The sequence below is a fragment of the Myodes glareolus genome, chromosome 3, assembly GCF_982192425.1.
Source record: "Myodes glareolus chromosome 3, mMyoGla1.1, whole genome shotgun sequence".
Lineage (NCBI taxonomy): Eukaryota > Metazoa > Chordata > Mammalia > Rodentia > Cricetidae > Myodes > Myodes glareolus.
Genome location: NC_142028.1, coordinates 99,205,860 through 99,228,540, shown reverse-complemented (window position 1 = coordinate 99,228,540; position 22,681 = coordinate 99,205,860).

The following is a 22,681-nucleotide window of genomic DNA, read 5'->3' as shown; positions in this document are numbered from 1 at the left end:
CATAAAAGTTAATTAATTGCTCGCAATGACAATGCTACTTTTCTGAAGTTTTCACTTGTTTACACAGTTCATGTGTTTATTGAAGATATTGACTATAAATTTAATACAGTGCATTAGAAATTGATCCAAGACAGATTTCTCATAATCTCACATGTAACAATATTGACTAGTTTAAATATAAATATTATATATAATTGTACACTATAATAACATGATAATAATATATACCTTATGTGGGAATTCCTTCTGTATATGTGTTGCTTTTATTGGTTAATGAATAAAGAAGATGCTTTAGCCTGTGATAGGACAGAATAAAGCTAGGCGGGGATGGGGGGAGATCTAAACTGAATGCTGGGAGAAAGAAGGCAGAGTCAGGGAGAAGCCATGTAGCTGCTGCAGGAGACAGATGCCTCTACTGAGGCATGCTGAAACTTTGCACACAGGCTACACCCTTGTGGTGATTCACAGATTACAGGAGATGAGTTAATTTAAGATGTAATAGCTAGCCAGCAGTATACTTAAACTATTGGCCAAACAGTGTTTTAAATAATATAGTTTCTGTAAAATTATTTTGGGTCTGGATGGAGCCTCTGCCAACAATTTGATGTCCACTTTGTTCTGGTGGATTATATCTAGCCTAGATGATTAGTTTCATTGATTGTCATCTGACAGCCAGACAACTATGAGTAAAATTTTGATCTATTTTCATCAGACATAATATTGTGTTGTTCAACAGAAAAAAATGCTGGGTCACAATAGCAAGGATGTAATCAGAAAGAGAATATTTTTCTATAGATACAAACTCTTTCCTGTTTGCCAAGAATTCCCTTACATTGTTATTGTTCTATTCCTAATTTATTATATCTAATTTATTTGCCTTTTAGTCTATAATTTTATAAGCTATAGATTTTTGACCTCTGGATTAATTTATTTTTCTTTTTTATTAATAATGTATTTATATTTTTATCTTTAAACACCTATATTTTCTTCTTCTTTATACATTACCAGTAACTGATTAATGAAAGTCTGAGTAACTGCAGTAGTTTATTTGTAGATATTCAGCTCATCTTTCTATTTTCAGCGTATTCTACCATTCTAGCCTGAACCAGGACAGTGGTACCAGTTCGCAGGCTCTCAAATTCAAAGAGAACAGGGCAACTAGACTTCCATTCAAAACTATAAGTATTTATATAATTTCCTTTCTTACACTAACCCAATTTTTTACCTATTCATGTTTTCTGTTTTATTTTTTTTGAAGAAGAAGAAGAGGAAGTGATTTCTCTGCTTTTTCTGTTCTGCCGTTATCCGTTCTTTAAACCAAGTGAGTTCGATATGGTTTAATCAGCACCCACATTTATAACCAGAATTAGGATTTTCTTTTTTTTTTTAAGTAAATTTTATTAAATTATAAAAGTTCCCATTTCCGCCCCCCCCCTCCAAACACCCTCCCACTCCCCCCACTCCCCCTCCTCCTCCCTCTTCGTCCCCCAGGGCAGTCAGGGTTTCCTGCCCTGTGGGAAGTTCCAGTTCCTTCCCCCTCCCTCCAGGTCCAGGAAGGTGAGCATCCGAACAGACTGGATCCCCAAAATCCAGTATATGTAGAGGAAACAGGTCCCAGTGGTCAATGGCTTTTCAGAAAGACTTCGGGCCAGCCACAGTCAGAGAATCCGGCCAAATTCCGAGAATCTGGTTAGATCACCTCCTCGTTCAGTCCCAGTCCAACTGGCCTTGGTAAACTCTCATTAGATCCGTTCCCTTGTATCAGTGGGTGATAGCATCCCTCGCAGTACTGATTTCGTTTTTCATGTTCTTCCTCCTTCTGCTCCTCATTTGGACCTTGGGGGGCTCAGTACGTTGCTCCTATGTGGGTCTCCGACTGTATCGCCGTCCTTCGCCAGATGAAGGATCTATGGTGATAAGCAAAATATACATCAGTATGGTCATGGGCCACGGCCGATTCAGGCACTCTCTCCTCTGTCCAGAGAGCAATCTGGGGGATCTCTCCTTGGACCTGGGATCCCATATATAATCAAGTCTCCTGTAAACCCTAAAATGGCTCCCTTAGTTGAAATATATTCTTCCCTGATCCCATATTCATCCTTCCTCCCCCCCCCCCCATCTCCGGCCACCAAGCTTTCCCCGTTCCTCCCCTACTCCCTTCTCTCTAACCCTCTACCCTTCCATCGACCCTCCCACCCCCCATGCACCCGAGGTTACCTGGGACTCTTGTCTATTTCCTACCTCCTGGTGGATAGCTAAATAATCTTCATCAGGTTCATCTTCTTAGTTAGCTTCTCTAGGATCACGAATAATAGGCTCAAAGACCTTTAATTATGGTTAGAATCCACTTATGAGTGAATACATACCGTGTTCCTCTTTTTGGGTCTGGCTTACCTCACTCAGTAAAGCGTTTTCTATTTCCATCCATTTGCATGCAAAATTCAAGATGTCATTGTTTTTTACCGCCGAGTAAAACTCTAATGTGTATATGTTCCACACCATTTTTAACCATTCTTCTATTGAGGGGCACCTAGGCTGTTTCCAGGTTCTGGCTATTACAAATAGTGCTGCTATGAACATAGTAGAACAAATGCTTTTGTATTATGTTAGGGAATCCTTAGGGTATATTCCCAAGAGTGGTATTGCTGGGTCCTGAGGGAGGTTGACTCCCAGTTTCCTGAGAAACCGCCACACTGATTTCCACAGTGGCTGCACGAGTTTGCATTCCCACCAACAATGGATGAGTGTTCCCCTCACCCCACATCCTCTCCAGCATAGGCTATCGTTGGTGTTTTTGACTTTAGCTATTCTGACAGGTGTAAGATGGTATCTCAAAGTGGTTTTGATTTGCATTTCCCTGATCGCTAAGGAGGTTGAGCATGACCTTAAGTGTCTTCTGGCCATTCGAAGTTCATCTGTTGTGAATTCTCTGTTAAGTTCAGTACCCCATTTTTTTAATTGGGTTAATTAGAGTTTTAGTGCCTAGTTTCTTGAGTTCTTTGTATATTTTGGAGATCAGACCTTTGTCTGATGAGGGGTTGGTGAAGATCTTCTCCCAGTCAGAAGGCAGCCTTTTTGTCCTACTGACAGTGTCCTTTGCTTTACAGAAGCTTCCCAGTTTCAGTAGATCCCATTTATTCATTGTTTCTCTTATTGTCTGTGCTGCTGGGGTCCTACTTAGGAAGAGGCCTCCTGTGCCTAAATCTTGTAGACTACTTCCCACTTTCTCTTCTATCAGGTTCAAAGTGGACGGATTAATGTTGATGTCTTTAATCCACTTGGACTTGATTTTTGTGCATGGTGATAGATATGGATCTACTTTCATTTTTTTACAGGTTGACATCCAGTTATGCCAGCACCATTTGTTAAAGATGCTTTCCTTCTTCCATTGTATACCTTTAGCTCCCTTGTCGAAAATTAGGTGTTCATAAGTTTGTGGGTTAATATCTGGGTCTTCTATTCGATTCCATAGGTCGACTTCTCTGTTCTTATGCCAATACCAAGCTGTTTTCAATACTGTAGCTCTATAATAGAGTTTGAAGTCAGGGATGGTAATGCCTCCAGAAGTTCTTTTATTGTATAAGATTGTTTTGGCTATCCTGGGTTTTTTGTTTTGCCATATAAACTTGATTATTGTTCTCTCCAGGTCTGTGAAGAAGTTTGATGGGATTTTGATGGGGATTGCATTGAATCTATAGATTGCTTTTGGTAGAATTGCCATTTTTACTATGTTGATTCTCTCAATCCAAGAGCAGGGGAGGTCTTTCCATTTTCTGGTATCCTCCTCAATTTCTTTCTTCAAAGACTTAAAGTTTTTGTCAAATAGGTCTTTCACTTCCTTGGTTAGAGTAACCCCAAGGTATTTTATGCTATTTGTGGCTATCATGAAAGGTGATGCTTCTCTGATTTCCCTCTCTGCTTCTTTATCCTTTGTGTATAGGAGGGCCACTGATTTTTTGGAGTTGATCTTGTATCCTGCCACGTTACTAAAGGTGTTTATCAGCTGTAGGAGTTCTTTGGTAGAGTTTTTGGGGTCACTTATGTAAACTATCATATTGTCAGCAAATAACGAAAGTTTAACTTCATCCTTTCCAATACGAATCCCCTTGATCTCCTTATGTTGTCTTATTGCTATTGCTAGAACTTCAAGCACTATATTGAAGAGGTATGGAGAGAGTGGACAGCCTTGTCGCGTTCCTGATTTTAGTGGAAAGGCTTTGAGTTTCTCTCCATTCAGTTTGATGTTAGCTGTCGGCTTGCTGTATATTGCTTTTATTATATTTAGGTATGATCCTTGTATCCCCAGTCTCTCCAACACCTTTATCATAAATGGGTGTTGAATTTTGTCAAATGCTTTTTCAGCATCTAGTGAGATGATCATATGTTTTTTTTTCTTTCAGTTTATTTATATGATGGATTACATTGATAGATTTGCATATGTTGAACCAGCCCTGCATCTCTGGAATGAAGCCGACTTGATCATAATGGATAATTTTTCTAATGTGCTCTTGGATTCGGTTTGCCAGTATTTTATTGAGAATTTTCGCATCGATGTTCATGAGTGAGATTGGCCTGTAATTCTCTTTCTTGGTTGTGTCTTTGTGTGGTTTTGGTATTAGGGTAACTGTAGCTTCATAAAAGGAGTTAGGCAGTGACTCTTCTGTTTCTATCTTGTGGAATACGTTAAGGAGTATAGGTATTAGCTCTTCCTGGAAGTTCTGGTAGAATTCTGCATTGAAACCATCTGGTCCTGGGCTTTTTTTGGTAGGGAGATTTTTGATAACAGCTTCTAATTCTTCGCGACTAACAGGTCTATTTAGATTGTTCACCTGTTCTTGGTTAAACTTTGGTATATGGTACTTATCTAAAAAAAATGTCCATTTCTTTTACATTTTCCAACTTTGTGGCATATAAACTTTCATAGTAAGATCTAATGATTCTCTGAATTTCCTCTGTGTCTGTGGTTATGTCCCCCTTTTCATTTCTGATCTTATTAATTTGCATGTTCTCTCTCTGCCGTTTGATTAACTTGGATAGGGGTTTGTCAATCTTGTTGATTTTCTCCAAGAACCAGCTTTTTGATTCATTGATTCTTTGGATTGTTTTCTCTGTTTCTATTTTGTTGATTTCAGCCCTCAGTTTGATTATTTCCAGTCTTCTAGACCTCCTGGGTGAATCAGCTTCTTTTTTTTTCTAGATCTTTCAAGTGTGCTGTTAAGTCTCCAATGTCTGCTTTCTCCGCTTTCTTTAATTGGGCACTTAGTGCTATGAACTTTCCTCTTAGCACTGCTTTCATAGTGTCCCATAGGTTTGAGTATGTTGTGTCTTTGTTTTCATTAAATTCAAGGAAGAGTTTAATTTCTTTCTTTATTTCTTCCTTGACCCAGGGGTGATTTAGTAGTTGACTGTTCAGTTTCCATGAGTTTGTTGGGGGGAGCATTGTTGTTGAATTCTAATTTTATTCCATGGTGATCTGACAAGACACAGGTAGTTACTAATATTTTTTTGTATCTGTGGAAGTTTGCTTTGTTACCGAGTATGTGGTCAATTTTCGAGAAGGTTCCATGAGCTGCAGAGAAAAAGGTATATTCTTTCCTATTTGGGTGGAGTGTTCTATAGATGTCTGTTAAGTCCATTTGATTCAATACCTCCAATAGGTCTCTCAATTCTCTGTTTGGTTTCTGTCTGATTGACCTGTCCATTGGTGAGAGAGGAGTGTTGAAGTCTCCTACTATTAGTGAGTGTGGTTTGATGACCGCCTTGAGTTCTAGAAGAGTTTCTTTTACATATGTGGGTGCCTTTATATTAGGAGCATAGATATTCAGGATTGAGACTTCCTCCTGATGAATTGTTCCAGTTATGAGTATGAAATGTCCATCTCCATTTCTTCTGATTGATTTTAGTTTGAAGTCGATTTTGTTAGATATTAGAATGGCCACGCCCGCTTGTTTCTTAGGTCCATTTGCTTGGAAAACCTTTTCCCAACCCTTTACTCTGAGTAAGTGTCTGTCTTTGTGGTTGAGGTGTGTTTCTTGTAAACAGCAGAATGTTGGATCCTGTTTTCGTATCCAATCTCTAAGTCTGTGCCTCTTTATAGGTAAATTGAGTCCATTGATATTAAGTGATATTAATGACCAGTGGTTGTTGACTCCGGTCATTTTTTTTTTTTTTTTTTAGGTAGTAGAGTGTATGTGTTTTTCTTCTTTCATTTGTGCTTGTGAATGGTCGCTAGATGTTCGAGTTATTGTAGGTCGTGTTGGGAATGTTGGATTCCTTCGGTAGTGATTTTCCTTCTAATATTCTCTGTAAGGCTGGATTAGTAGCTACGTATTGTTTAAATTTATTTTTATCCTGGAATATTTTGTTTTCTCCGTTGATAGTGAACAATAGCTTGGCTGGGTATATTAGTCTGGGTTTGCATCCATGGTCTCTTAGTTTCTGCAGTACCTCTATCCAGGATCTTCTGGCTTTCCTGGTTTCCATAGAGAAATCCGGTGTAAGCCTGATAGGTTTACCTTTATAAGTTACTTGACCTTTTTCCTTTGCAGCTCTTAAAATTTTTTCTTTAATATTTAAGTTTTGTGTTTTGATTATTATATGGTGCGGGGATGTTTTTTTCTGATCCAATCTATTCGGTGTTCTGTATGCTTCTTGAACCTTCATAGGAATATCATTCTTTAGGTTGGGAAAGTTTTCTTCTATAATTTTATTGAATATATTTTCTGGGCCTTCGATCTGCAGTTCTTCTCCTTCTTCAATCCCTATTATTCTTAGATTTGGTTTTTTTATTGTGTCCCAGATTTCCTGAATGTTTTGTGAAGAGAATTTGTTGGATTTGCCGTTTTCTCTGACCAGAGCATTTATTTTCTCTATGGTATCTCCAGAATCTGAGATTCGTTCTTCTATCTCTTGTATTCTATTGGTTATGCTTGATTCTGTAGTCTCCGCTCGTTTACCTAGGTTTTCCATATCCAGCCGGTTCTCCGTTTGTGTTTTCTTCATTGCCTCCATTTCAGTTTTCAATTCTTGGACTGTTTCCTTTACTTGTTTGATTGTTTTTTCTTGGTTTCTCAGGGTATCACTCACGGATTTACTTATTTCTTCAAACTTTTTGTTATATTTCTCATCCATTTCTATACTCATTTCTTCAAACTTTTTGTTATACTTCTCGACCAGTTCCTTAAGGGAGTTATTCATATCCTGTTTAAGGGACTCTATTGCTTTCATAATGGCACTTTTTTCCACTTCATCTGGGTTAGAGTGTTCAAATCCTTCTGTTGTAGGATCATTGGGATCTGATATTTTCATGTTGTTTTTCAGATTGTTGGAGGAGGTTTTGCCTTGGCGTCTGCCCATCTCTTCGATCAAATGCTCTCTATTGGAACTTCTGGTATCGGGTCAGGTTCCCTTGTTGGGCAGGGAGTTCACTGATAGAATGCCTACCTTTCCCCAGGCAGGGTATTGAAGCACAGGCACTCCCTCTTTCCGGGATGCCCCTACAGAGCAGGCCCAGTGTGCAAGGCAGCTGAACTGGGGAAATTTTATGGCCTCAGTGGGAGGGGAGAAATATAGAAATTTGTACCTGGATGGAAGCTGGGATGGTAGGCGGGAGAGCCTAGCAGGGTGGAAACAGCACTGCAGGCTGACCTGGGAGTCTATGGGGTCGGGGAGAGTCCTAGCTCCTCCTCGCCCGGCCCCTGCCGCAGGCCCGAATCACCTCACCACTCCGAAGGCCCTCTGGATGGAAGCTGGGATGGCTGGCGGGGAAGCTAGCAGGGTGGATCCAGCAGAGCAGGCTGACCTGGGAGTCTATGGGGTCGGGGAGAGTCCGAGCTCCCCCTCGCCGGGCCCCTGCCGTGGGCCCGAATCAACTCACCACTCCGAAGGCCCTCTGGATGGAAGCTGGGATGGCTGGCAGGGAAGCTAGCAGGGTGGAGCCAGCAGAGCAGGCTGACCTGGGAGTCTATGGGGTCGGGGAGAGTCCTAGCTCCCCTTCGCCGGGCCCCTGCCGCGGGCCCAAATCAACTCACCACTCCGAAGGCCCTCTGGATGGAAGCTGGGATGGCTGGCGGGGCAGGATTTTCTTACAGTATTATCTAGACTGTACCCTCCACACGGAGTGTATCTTTGATTAGTGCATTCATAAGTCCTCTATGACTGTGGACGAGTACTTTGCCATGCATATAGCTACGCTACAGTAAGTGTCACAACTGAATAAGTGAAGGAACGCTTCAAAGATAGACACCCAAACAATATACATCACCTGCTAAGGAGTCCACAGATTTTTGATCAAAGCACAAGTTTGAGATGAAATGTCTAAGTAGTACAAACAGATGATTACTAATCGTAGTCTCGGTTTAATTGCCCAGTTAGTTGACAACAGATTTGGCATTTGCTTAATTGTAATCCTTTCCTAGGCTAATTCCTTGTCTACTTCAAGGATATATGAATCATGCTGTCACAATTCTACGATGAACTAGGCGTTTAATCTTCCTTTTATCATAAAAGTGTGGAAAGTCAGAAGATTTTTTTGTGGTTTTTAAATGTGTTCTGGTAAATTTAGGGGCACCATACAGACCCTGGCAGTATAAAATCTGGTGTTTTCCCGTCTTAGAAGATAGTTAGCTAGGTTATATTTGAGTCAGTCTCCTGTCAGCTAGCTCTGTATCCTTATATTCTTGAGGAAACACATGTGCTACTATGAGATACTTTGCCAGAGTGAAGACAACAAGACAGGTAAATATATTCCTCTAGTTGTTCACTGTAGTATAAGAATTTCTCACTAGTTTTAATCTGCTGTTTGCATAAGACATTTGGCATGATAAATGTGCACTTATCAGAAACATCCATTATATCACTTTCCTCTACATTATTCCTAAAGAATTTCTGATTTCTCACTTAATTCAGGACATTAGACTAATGGTCATATAACTCAGTGTGATGTAGAAAATCTGATTTTTATTGCACATGTTAATTAATAAATATCTGAAGCATTAAAATATTTGAGCAGGCTAATTTTTATCTGAGAATTTGTACTACTTTGGATAGTTCTCTTTGGAAGTCACTCGTTTGAGAGGAAAGAAATACATCATATCATGGATAGATAGATAGATAGACAGACAGACAATAATATATATCATGGTTTTTTTAAAAAAATATAAGTGTATTCCAGGAGTAGAACCTTTATTGGAATATATGCCAGGAGTTGTGGGCTGTTATATAACCCACACTTTATTGCCTTAGGAATTTTTAAGTTTTTTATTCCTTTGCATCTGTATGGATGAATATGAAATTAGATTCCTTCTGTAAAGGAAAGGATGAAAAACTTTTGTTTTCCTGAGAAAGCACCACTAGAGTCACAGTGTATCTGCTTCACTTCTCTGCCATCGAGTACTTAGATCCGGGGGTGTGGGTGTCACATTCTGTAAATAACCAGTTAGCTTTCTCTCTGCCCGCAGAGTCAGCATTAGTATCGCTAGCATCCTGACTATGGCTATTCTTAATGACTCTTGCAATGCTTATGGGTAAAACCAATTCTCAATTATCACTCTGGTAATTGGAGCTTCATTTTTAGCATAAGTGAAAACAATAGGAGGTCTAATCCTCACTGTGCAGAGAACCCCAGAGCATCTTCACTGTGTCCTTTTTATTATTTGACCTTCATTTTATTTAAAAATCTTGTTTTGATTTAAAAAATTTCTCTGGTGCTAGAATAAGTCTATTGAATATTCATTAATTTACTACAACCTTACCATTTGTCATCCCCCATCCTTAGTGCTGTGTATCTGTGAATATTTTCTCTAAACTGAAGCTGTACGAAAGACAGAAACTTAGAAGAAATTAATGAATGTTACAATCCTCTTTCTAGGAACTTAGAAGACTCACTAGGACCCCTCACCAAGCGGATATGATCAATGAGCATTTGTGGTGAGAGAGACTCTGATTTTCGGGAGTTTATCAAGTCCCTGAGGGTTGTAGGTTTTATGTTATAATCTACATTTGCTATAGGCATTTTTATTTTCACCATGTCCAAAATAACCACTGGTGATCCACACTCCTGTTAGTAACCCCAATAAACTCATTTTTTCCCCAACAAGCTATACAGGGCTGTAATCATTTTTGTCATCAGTGCCGTGAAGTGAATAGACTTTTTTTTCATTGTATCCATTGGAAAAAATACCCAACATTGAATTATTCGCTCCTCAATATTTAATGTTTCATTATCTGAAAGACTCTCTTCCCTTGTGCTATTCTGATAGTTGCTTATTTCTTTTACTGTCCTTAGTAGCTCTTTAAGTATATAACTTTCACATTCTCTATGACAGATATTAGGTCTACATTTATTTTAAGTGTTCTGTCTTGTCTGTAGACCATGAATTGCTTCAAATTCGTTGATAGTAAAAGCTTCAATTATCTTGAAAATAATGTACCCCAAAGCAGTATATCAAATCTACTCAACATTTGTTATATATTTTTATATAAATGAGTATAATTGTGCTACATTTTTGACTTCTAATAAGGAGGATTATTTCTTTAGTCTAACTGCTAAGGCTTCTGTCTGAGTGCTGCATCAGGCATGGTTCACGTTTCATCATGAGAGGAAATAATTTACTATGATTAGCATTGCCCTTCCAGCGGTAACCACAGAAGTGCTTATAAATACTTAATTGTCCATGGAGATATATGCAGGAGTACGCAGGGGAAAGGAAATACACAGCATTGAGAGAACTTGACAGCCACTTGCAAAATGTGGACTCAGACAAGTTAGAACAGAAACCAGGTGGAAGCCAGAATACTTTGTTGACAGAATTCAACAGCAAAATATGCATCTTGTGCTACTATATGATTTAATTTTTCTTAGATTCTTTTATTGTAAATTTTTCAGAATTATTTTAATGTGGGGTATGTATGTAGTAATACAAGTATTATCAAACCCAAGCAACATAGCAGGGAAACACAACTCCCATGCATATAAACTTCCCTTGTCTGAAATGTTTAAAATGGATACAAATAGATAATAAGCATTGGTAAATTAGTAACTGAGCTGGGTTTGATACTTGGAATGATCCTTAACAACAGGAAGTATCCATGTGCGCCTCAGAGTGAACGTAATGCTTCATTGTATGACATTGCCTTGTTTTAAGGTATTTTAGGATGCAAACTCTAAATTATAATACTTTCTCATTAAACCAGGAGAAACATCTTTTGTAGAATAAGATTCTTTATGGTTCATAATGGATGTACTGACATCATCCCAGTTATTTGAACTGGCTAGTAATTGCCCTTTACATAGCAGCGGCACGAGCTTGTCCTTAAGATGCATATGTTTTGTTAATGTTAAGATTAGCTGATTAATATTGATGGCAGCTGAGGCCAGTGGCTAATATCTGACATCTGTTTGGGAAATCAGTGTTCCAATTCAGGAGGTTGGCATTTGTATTGAGGTTAGAGTGAGGGGTTAGTGTGTAAGGAATTATGATCAGGGCTCTGTGTATGCATGAGGTTAGGAGTGGGGACACGATCTCTTTCACTTATATTCATCTCTGTGTAATCCTGGTGTAGAGTAGCTTGTTCTGTTCTGTGTTAACAGAGAGGTCTTCCCCTCAGTTCCCATGTGGCACACTCACAGTGGTCCATTATTTTGCTTGCTCTGTTCTGTGTTAATTGACTGATTGATCTCTTTTTCCTCTGGGTTGTAGGTCCATTCTTTGTTCTTATACAACATTCCCCCCCCACACTGGAGACAGAGGCAGTTTATTTTTCTATCAATTGTTTGTTTCTGCTATGAGTAGATGTTTGTATTCATTCAATGCGCACGCGCTCGTGTGTGTGTGTGTGTGTGTGCGTGTGTGTTTTGAGGGGGGTATTCCATGAACTGATTTTAGATGCTAAGATTTAATCTTGATAGAAAGCCACATCAAAAGAAAAGAACTACATTTTGTCTTTGAAAGGAAAAAAAAAAAAAGAGAATATATGGACTTGTCCAAAGGTCGAATTTTTAGTGACTCAAAAGCTATGAACAGTAACAAAAACAGTGATGAAATTCTCAGTTTTTAAGGCACACATATTGCTGTAATTATTACTTTTTCTGTAGGGACTTCATTTAGGGCTTACTTTTCTGCTTTCCTTGGGAAGGAGATGATGGTTTGCCTGTTTATACAAAGGGACTGAAGAAAGTGTTTTAACCACACATATTCAGAACTTTGGACAGCCACAAAAGAGAAAACACTATACAAAATAAAGCTTAATTAAAATCAGTCTTCTTTTCATGTCTAATTTACTTCAAAAACAAACAAAACAAGTAAACAAAGAAAGATTAAAAAAATCAAATAAGCACAAAATCACTAAAACCTTGAAAATTCAAAATGTCTTCAAAACACCTGAAGCTATCCAAGTTTACATCAACAGTCTTGTGCTCATGAAATTAATGAACCAGTAATCTGTACATTGTTTTCATAAAAACAGAATTCAAAGAAATTACAGATCTTAGACTCAGAAGTTTGTTAGCAACTGTCTCACTTTTGACTATAATTAGACCCAACTCTTTTTGTCTGGTGAGAAGTAGCGAGATTTTATATCTAAGTATTATGAAACTTTTCTTGAACTCTATTGTGTAAATACTTGTGTTTTGGAAAACAGCGTCTCAAATCTCAAATATATTCCAAATTTCTGAGTAAATTTTTCTTGGACACTGAATGAAGAAAGAGAGTCTCCTGTCACTAAAACAGAGAAGAGACAAGGTACATTAGTCTGTTCCACCCTCAATTCAGAGACTGGTGCAGTCCCTACCGAACTTAATACATGACATGCACTTTCTGGTCACATGAGAGTTATTAAAACACAAGAATCGACATTGCCACATTTATGAATGCTATTTAAGGTGGCCTTAGCATTTTAGATAGTCCTGGTTATTATGGACTGTAATTGAGCTCTTCCCGACTAAAGCACACACATCCATCAGGTTCATTATCCAGTGGGCATTCTGAGATTTGGTTGCTCTGTGACAAAGGCCTAAAGGCGAGGTCTTTAAGAAAATAATGCATAAGATTATTGTTCTAATGTGAATCTTTCCCTAGGAGATATTCTTGTTCAGTCTATACTAATTCACTTCTGGGACCCTACAGATACATCCTTGGCTCTGCTGTCAACTAAAGAGAGTACCAAATAACATGATGTGAGAGGAGGAAAGAAATGAAATTAAGGAGATTTAGCAGTTTGGTATTTTGATTAATTTTTGCACAGCCTGTGACAAATAAGTTATTTAGACCACATTAATGTAATAGCAGATTCAAATGATATGTTCATCAGTATGTTTTTCTTATATTTATCATTTTTAATAATGCTAAATAATTAACATACTCATTCTCTGAAATTTGAAATAAAATAATCTAAAGTGATTTTGGCATCCATTCTGCTTAACTAGATCAAAAGCACAGGTTATGAGAACAGAAACTTCTATATCTGTTACATTCACTAAGCTAGTGTTTTGGATATTTTATTTAATCTTGAAATTGAACCATCAAGTCATATTTACAATTTCAAAATACGTAATGACTGGAATTGCAAAACAAACTTTTGTTTTTCAGATGAAAGAAAACTAACGCAAGGCTTGAAAGAAACCACAAATGAGAAAGATGAAGATAATTAATGCAAACAGAAAAGTCTGCTCAGCACACAAATGATGGCAGCTTCTGGGGATGCTGCTACATGGGTAATCTCTTTCAGCAAAACGGATCAATTGTAACCAAATTTCAAAATGATTTATTATTCTTTTTAATATGAAGTTAGTTTCTCTGCAGATTTTTAATGTAGCAATATGTTATTGGCATAGGTTGCGTTTGTAATTTAGAAGTATAATCAAAGGGAGAAAATGTTTCTCAATCTTTATTTTATTAGCTACAAGAAAGCTTATAACAAGGTTTTATTTCCCCTCACCCAGTTTGAACACACAAACACACACAGACACACAGAGAAACATACACACACACACTCACACATACTCTCTCTCTCTCTCTCTCTCTCTCTCACACACACACACACACACACACAAGTGCTTGAATTTAGTACAACTCAATGCATAAGAAAAGGTAGGTAATTTAGCAGCTAAACGAACTATAGTTGATTTAAATACGTACCACTTGTTTTTATTCCAGGAAATTAACAGCTAAATTCTGGTAGTTTTCCCCAAAATACTTGTTTTTTTCCCTCAGCAGAATTAAGTGTTGTGTTTTAAAAATATTGTTGAATGACTGGCCATTAAAATATTTTAGACATTACTCTCAGTGCTTCAAAGTTTCACTGAGTGGCTTCTGAGCCTCCAGTCTTAGAGTCAGAGAAAGGGAACAGCAAAGGCTGGGGCAGTTGCCTGTCTCACAGAGGTATCTGGACTGGAAGTTACAGAAGAGAGCATTCAGCACAGATGCCTAAAAGGAAGTTAGTGTTTCTGAAATTAATTTAAATTGTTGGAATAGTTATTTGTATTTTAGCAGCATTATTTGAGGATTCATATTTGAGATATCTATGAATGTAACTGCCAAATTAAGTAATCATTTGAATATTTCTAGGGCTATCAGGTATCAAAAATCAATTCTTAAGACTAATTTGAATCACCACCAATGACAAAACAACAACAAAATAAAAAATCCTCCCAGTCAATTTTAAATCTCTGTGTTATGATTTTATTTTTTAAAACCTATTTAAAGCTCTAATCTTTGCGAGTTCTGTACAGAGTTGCTATCATCTTTAGTATAGAGAAGAACAGCATAATTATTCACTTTCCAGTTTAGAATTTTTTTTTTTTTTTGCTTAAGAAGCTATCGATGCAGTAGAATTTAATGACAGGGAACAAAACAATCCCAGCAACAGATTTTATCACAACAAGACTCATTATCTCTTTCTCTCTCTCTTTGAACTCCTGGTGGGCAGTTTAGAGATCTGTCCAGTCCTTTCTTCTTTGTTTAAGTATTTTTACATTCCAGTCATTGTGTGGTGAGAATTTGCAGGTGTTTCTCAAAGAACTTTCTCCCCTCTAGCTGGATGTGGAAAGGACAATGCAATTAATAACAGATGGCACGGGATGACCACGTCCTTGAGAGAATGCCTTATTGGCACCTCCTCCTAATTGTATCACATATAACACAACTAAAAGCATAATAAATCTGAACTGGGGACATTTTATGCAAGAGTTCCTCTCCTTTTCCAGACGGTAAATTGCTCAGCTCTTGAAATATCTATAACCTTGTGACACCCAACTTGCATTAGCTTAATTGCCTTTTTTCCATTTCCCTCCCCCTTTCCTCTCTCTCTCTCTCTCTCTCTCTCTCTCTCTCTCTCTCTCTCTCTCTCTCCTCCTCCTCCTCCTCCTCCTCCTCCTCCTCCTCCTCCTCTTTTGATAATAGGGAGAAATTAAGCTTTTATTTTCCTGCAAAGTTTGCTTTATCTGAAAAAAAAACCCTATGTTTTCTGATTTTTACAGAATTTAATTTAACCTGCTGCTGTTTACAGGACATCTCTCTTTCAAAGGGCTTTTGAACTTTTCTTAGAATAAATTTTAGGAAATAAATTTTTACCTAACTTACAGCATACATTGGTTAGGTTATAGATGAATACTTCAAGTATAACAATAGCTAAGCTATCTTTTGTGTGTATGACATACAAATAAACAGGCAGAGACACATGCATACCACTGCCTTCTTCTTTGCACAATGGCTACGACACTAAATATCCTATGACAACAGACAGGGTTGGGTTTTCATTCACTTAACATGTTAGTCTCCTGTCATTAATGTTTGTAAAGTCAGAGTTCTGGCATCATTAGAAGGGAATCCCCAGTCACTTTTGTTATTTTATCGGAATAAGTCAAAGAGTATTCTGAATTTAATATTCTTGCATACCTCTTCTTGTTTTTGGAAGTTTAATTATAAGCACACATGGAAATTTAAATTATATTATTATAAATTATAATTAACTAATTATGCATCAACATAACGAATTAGGAGTTGGAACTGTGCCTTGTGTTGGAACTAGTACAGAATGAGAGTACTAGTACTGCTCTAGAGATACCGATTTTAGCCTAGTAGCTAGTTCTCACAGGTGACAGTAACTTAGTGGTTGTGTCAGTTAGATGAATACTTGTTATAATTATCTCATAAATAAGTAGCCACATAAAAAATATTCTGAGGTAATGAAGAACGGCATATTCTGGTATCATTTTGATAACACTTTGGCCCCTGGTTTTATTTCTTTATTGTATATACTCAAAACATACATGAACTAGGGCCTCAAGTGCACACTTTTCATGCTTATGAGCATTCTTTTCCATTCTCTGGGGAGAAAATGAATAGTGTTGGTGAGATGTCCCACCAGTTGAACAATCCCCCACAGCATCATGTGAAGTGTAGCTCTCTGTCTATAATATGAACTATGAGACATGTTAAGTCTCATTCTACGTGTGCTAGAGAAAGGACCATCAATAAGTCTTACTATGTTTCTGAACCAGGCTCTCAATCTTTATACAGTGGAGGCTGAAGACAAGAATTAATAGTCTCCAAATTGCCCCTTTGAACCATTTGCCATATGTATACTCACTATGGATAGGCGAGAAAGTGGATATGAGAAGAACCATGAGCCACTGTTCTCAGCAATTCTAGTATTATTGCTAGCCTTTTTTTTAAAGGATATCATAGAACAGAAAATAAAACAAAATTATTACTGCTGATATTCTGTTCAAGTAGATATTTATGATACATACATAGCACATATAGACACACCTCTCTTAATCTGAACAAATGTTAATGTTCTGAATGAATTATCCTTGGTGTTTAAATGGACTTTCTGCGTGTGACTGACTGAGAAGCCAAGGACAATGGCACTGGGTTTTTTTTTTTTTAGGAAATTTTATTAAATTATAAAAGTTTCCATTTCCGCCCCTCTTCCCAACACCCTCCCACTCCCCCCACTCCCTCTCCTCCTCCCTCTTCGTCCCTTAGGGCAGTCAGGGTTTCCTGCCCTGTGGGAAGTTCCAGTTCCCTCCCCCTCCCTCCAGGTCCAGGAAGTTGAGTGTCCAAACAGACTGGATCCCCAAAATCCAGTATATGCAGAGGAAACAGGTCCCAGTATCATAGTCAATGGCTTTTCAGAAAGACTTCGGGCCAGTCACAGTCAGAGAATCCGGCCAAATTCCGAGAATCTGGTTAGATCACCTCCTCGTTCAGTCCCAGTCCAACTGGCCTTGGTAAACTCTCATTAGATCCGTTCCCTTGTAACAGTGGGTGATAGCATCCCTCGCAGTACTGATTTCGTTTTTCATGTTCTTCCTCCTTCTGCTCCTCATTTGTTGCTTATCACCATAGATCCTTCATCTGGCGAAGGACGGCGATACAGTCGGAGACCCACATTGGAGCATCGGACTGAGCCCCCCGAGGTCCAAATGAGGCACTGGGTTTTGATTCTACTGCATGTACTGGCTTTGTGGGAGCCTAGTCTGTTTGGATGCTCACTTTCCTAGAACTAGATGGAGAGGGGAGGACCTTAGACTTCCCACAGGGCAGGAAACCCTGACTCCTCTTTGGACTGGAGAGGGAGGGGGGAGTAGGGGAGGAGGAGAAAAGTGGAAAAAGGGGAGGAAGTGGTAATTTTTAATAAAAATAAATAAATAAATAAAAATAAAAATAAAAAAATAAAACCAGTTTTCCTGCTGCTTTTTCCCTATGTTCTTTATGTGAATAATGGATAATATAGATATCAATATCAAATGCCTTTGCAGTATATGTGTGCATGTGCTCAAATGTATGTCCATTTGTATTTCTGGATTTTGAAGCAGTGTAGGAGGAGAGGGCCTGCTTGTTTATCCCGACCATCTGACTAGCTTAGCTCCCAAATAACCACACAGAAACTGTATTAACTCACTGCTTGGCCCATTAGCTCTAACTTCTTATTGACTAACTTTTACATCTTAGTTTAATCCATTTCTAATAATCTGTGTATCACCACATGGCAGTGGCTTACAGACTAAATTTTGACAGCATGTCTTACTCTGGCGGCAGATCCATGGTGGCAGATCCATGGTGACTCATTCACTCCTCTTTATTCCTCCCAGAATTTAGTTCCATCTTCCCTGCCTACCTAAGTTCTGTTCTACCAAAGACCAAAGCAGTTTATTTATTAACCAACAAAAGCCACAAATTGACAAAAGGACCTCCTACACCAAAGCAACAGAGTTATTTTTATAAACTAAGCAAATGATGGTGCTTATGCTTGGGTTTTTTTTTGCCATAATTTCACGTTCTTCATCTACTTTTAAGTATATATATATATATATATATATATATATATATATGTACATATATATATCTAAAATATATATATATATACATGAAAATTGTAATTACTATAATAGTTTTATTATCACTTTGTTCAAAAAATAAAATCATCATATGAAGTACAGTAATATTTGGTTTCCCTATCATCTCCTGTACCCCTACCATAATCAAAAGCTTTATAGGTGCAAATCGTAATTTCTAGTTCAATAGTAAAAGATATTTATTTCATGTGGAAACAGAAAAAAGATTGTTGTGATATAAAAGATAACGCATTATTATATACACACAAGAAATTATTCCTGACTTGGTTTCATTTGGCTGCTTTGAAAAAAAACACAATTATACCATGATACTATTTAGAAAATATATAAACATCTTGAATGAAAGTAGGGGCCTTCTTGTGATAGAAAAGAGATATTATTTACCCTTTGAGCTTGGTACCTTAGTAGACTTTAACACCTAATAGTCAAGAAGTCTTAGAAAAATATATACCTTGAGAAGTGCATAATTCTATATTAGGTCTACTCGATAGATAAAAGGTTCCTAGTCACTGAAATGTTTATCTTTATGATTGTAATATTTGAATACAGAAAATTAAAGTGAATTTTTATAAAGTGGGCTGATTGCTTTCCTGAATATTAGCATTAGTCCAGTACGGTCAATTTTAAAAAGTGGAGAAATAATAGCTGAAAAAAAAAACCAGCAGCCAGAAATTGAGTATCTTCTATTTTGGTTCCAGTATCCTCTCTTTTCTGCTACTCATTTTGGGCTTGTCTATCATTTTGAGCCTAAAATTATCTGGGTGCATACACACCTGGTGATATCTCACTTATATTATTGTAAATTATTTACATCCCCAATTCTGGGTCATGAAGCAAGGGTGATAGAATAGTTTTACATAGAAACGCTGGAATCATGTTTTATTTTAAGCTTCTTACACTGATTATTTTATTTACAGTGAAAGTATGTCCTACATTAGCTTCTAGGTTTGAGCATCAGGTCCAGCACCCAGGGTCAGACAAGCAGCCAGAATGCAAGCTCTGCTCGGGAGTGTTGCATCTCAAACCTTTTAGAATTACTTGCATAGAAGGATATGCTTAGAGCATAATATTTCATTATACTAGCATATGTTAATTTTATTTAAAATCCCTTGAAATTGCTTTTGTTCTGTTTCTCGTTCAAAACAACAACAAATGTACTGGGTGCTGGTCTGTGAGAAAATAGTCTTCTTGGTACGAGATCTTCATGATTTCTTGGATCTGCGACTACAGGCAGTGAATTCAGACGATGATATAATTTAATAAACACATTGAAACTTTCCATGTGTTTAAGTATAATTGCCTCCAGAGTATACTGTTGGAGCAACTAAGAACGGAAGCTACTACTGGCGTGATCGCTATTCTGTGGTCGTCTTTCCCTACCTTCCCATTTTGCTGTTTTAAGAAGTGAGGTGGATTATGCAGAATCAATGCTATCGTGTATGGTTGCAACCATAATCAGCTCACAACAACTTTCCTCACTAATATGTGTTTTGGTTTCATGTAATTTATTACATAATCTAATAATAATTTAATTCATATCATTACCAAAAATAACATCAATGGTTGATTTAGTTTGGGACACAGAAATGACACAGTCTGAGTTCCTCACCCCTTCGAAATAGGATGTGTGTGTGTGCGTGCGTGTGTGTGTGTGTGTCTTTCGTTGGCCTTAATACTGGTGTTAATAGCTTCTCTTGTTACTGATGGGTACAGATTTGAAACACAAAGGGAAGTGTAAAAAAAAAATCTGTTACATTATTTGCTAGTATTAAAGTATCACCGATATCCCTGAAACGTGTTTGTACAATTTAAACAGGGATGTTTTTTCATCCCTAAAGAAAAAACAAAGCATTTTTAAACTGTACTTGTGTGCTATCGTTTTGCTGCGCATATGACAACAAAGGCGGGCTGGGTTCCCAGAAAGCACGCTTTTTGACTGTCTCCATCCTTATGTGTGGATCTAAACTCAGGGTTTCCTTTCTATCTTTTTTTTTTTCCCTTTCCCTAAGAAAGCAGCAGTACTTTTTAGAAACCCCTTGCCATGGATACATGCTTACTCTGCTCTTTTAATCCTCACATAGCTCCTGATTTTATTTCATTAGTTTTTGCAATTTTGTCTGCAGTGACTCGTGTATAGACAACAAGCTCAAACAAAGTCACATCCTTGCATCAAATCGACAAACATTCTGAAGGAGGTGGGAGGGATATGCAATGTCATATTGACAAGCTGCACTAGAGGGCAAGAGAGAGAAGAAATCCAGCCTTAGCCTGGGTACTGCAGCAAATACAAAGGCAAGCTAGCACACAGCACACTCACCCTTGGGAGGTTAGTAAGGAAAACCTGGTTAAGTATCCTTAAAATGTGTTTTTATTTCAAGAATAACAGTGATTTCAACAATCAGGTAAACAACATTTTCAAATCTATCACAAACAAGAACAACATTTCACAAGGCAAAACTGCACACACACACACACACACACACACCACACAAAATAGAATTTTTAACTTTCACTCTTCTGTCAACAAAATTCACAAGGAAAATAGCTTCAACAAAGAAAAGAACCTTTACCATAAAAAATCATAAGCAAGAAATGTTTCATTGTTCTATCTCTGAAATCTATTAGTATCTGGGTGTCTCTCATTGTCTCTGATGAGATTTAGGATTAGAAAATAAATGCTATGGGTAGCTGTGTCTTTGAGCCAAGCACTCTGATGTCCAGGAAATAATCTTTTTATGATAGGTATGAATTCACATGACTAGCAAGGGCATTTCCCTGGGAGATTTCAATACTTGTTTATTTCTCTGTCTTTCCTCTACTGAACCTGCAGGCTGAAGAAGGTGAGGAACCTCCTAGAGGTCGAATCATCTGCTTGGTTGAAACTGCAGTTAGAATCATAAGAAACATTTCTTCTTTTGAGTAGTGAGATCTCCACCCTTCCCTGCCATCCCATGTTTCTGTGTAAGGTGTAATGGTTGGAGAGGACCCTTGTCATTGTAATTACAGCTGGGAAAGAATTTTTGGAGAAATTCTATTGGGCTTAGTGGACATTCACTGTAAACATGTAAGCATCATGAAGAGGCTGAATTCAAATGATGACTGGTTTCTGTGTAAATTGTGTAAAAATGGTGACTATTGTGTAGAAATACGAGGAATAGCAAGTGTGTTTGCCAAGGAATTTCATTACTCCCGAGGAGCAGTGCGAAGAAAATGGATGTTTATAGTAGCACATGAAGCGAGAGATGATTCGAATAAAAAGGATTAACAAACATTAGACATTTATATCTAGTAGAATGGTTTAAGTCTGCCCTTAGTATGTATGCTCTTATACTTATGAATGAAAGAAATGGTTTTCTGGATTTATCTCCTATTTCACATATACATGCATAAACAATATTCACTCCTGAGTAGTTTTTGAAAAGGAAAAATAATAAAGTTAAAAAATAGTTGCCTTCACATTGTAGCATTAACGAATCTGTTAGAAAAAGTGTGGTGTGAATATGTTTGGAATGATATTGAATCTTTTTTCCAGTCATTGTTTTATAGAAACCATAGCTCTACAAAGTAGACCTTACTTAGAGTGAAAGCCCACCACAGTAACAGAAGAGAAATTGGCCCCTCAAAGAAATAGAAAAGTCATGTTCCATTTCTCTTTAACTACCAAGAACCCCTTTCTCTTGTGTAAATTACCTCTGGCAGTGCATGATGAAAACCAGAGGAAGTCCTTAGGGAGTTGTGGGTGTGGGCAGGGGGGTGTTGCTTTTAACAAATGATGCAAGCTGAATTGGCTTACAATGCAAATTAGCTTCTGGGTATATTTACTGTTCTCCTTGGCACCTGAGCTCCTTTCTCCATGCAGAGTAGAGGCACGCGGACCTTTGGCAGAGGAAAAGAAGCATTAGGATTCCTAAAAGGCTTCGGCCACCCTGAGAATGAGCTCTCTGGGGTAAATCTATGGGCCTTGCACCAGGATGCCTTCCAAGGCTTAGAAGAAAGCTACCGTTTACCTCATTACAGAAATATCTTAATAATCTAAAATTGTTTCTATCCTTGAAGAAGAGAATACAGGAGGAACTGAAAACCAGAATTAAAAGAAGAACGCATCTTGCAAAATGCAGCAAACCCTGTATTCAGCCTTACTTTCTGGTCACACACACAAAGGATGCAAAAGGCACTAGTGTGTAGCTACACTGGTGCCCAACAGGAAGCCCTGTGCACTACTCTTGTGCACATTCAATCCTGCAGAGTGATAGAGTGGAGCCATTCTCAGGCTAAATACAGTGAGATTCAATATGCGCAAGTTCTGAAAGCAGGAATCAA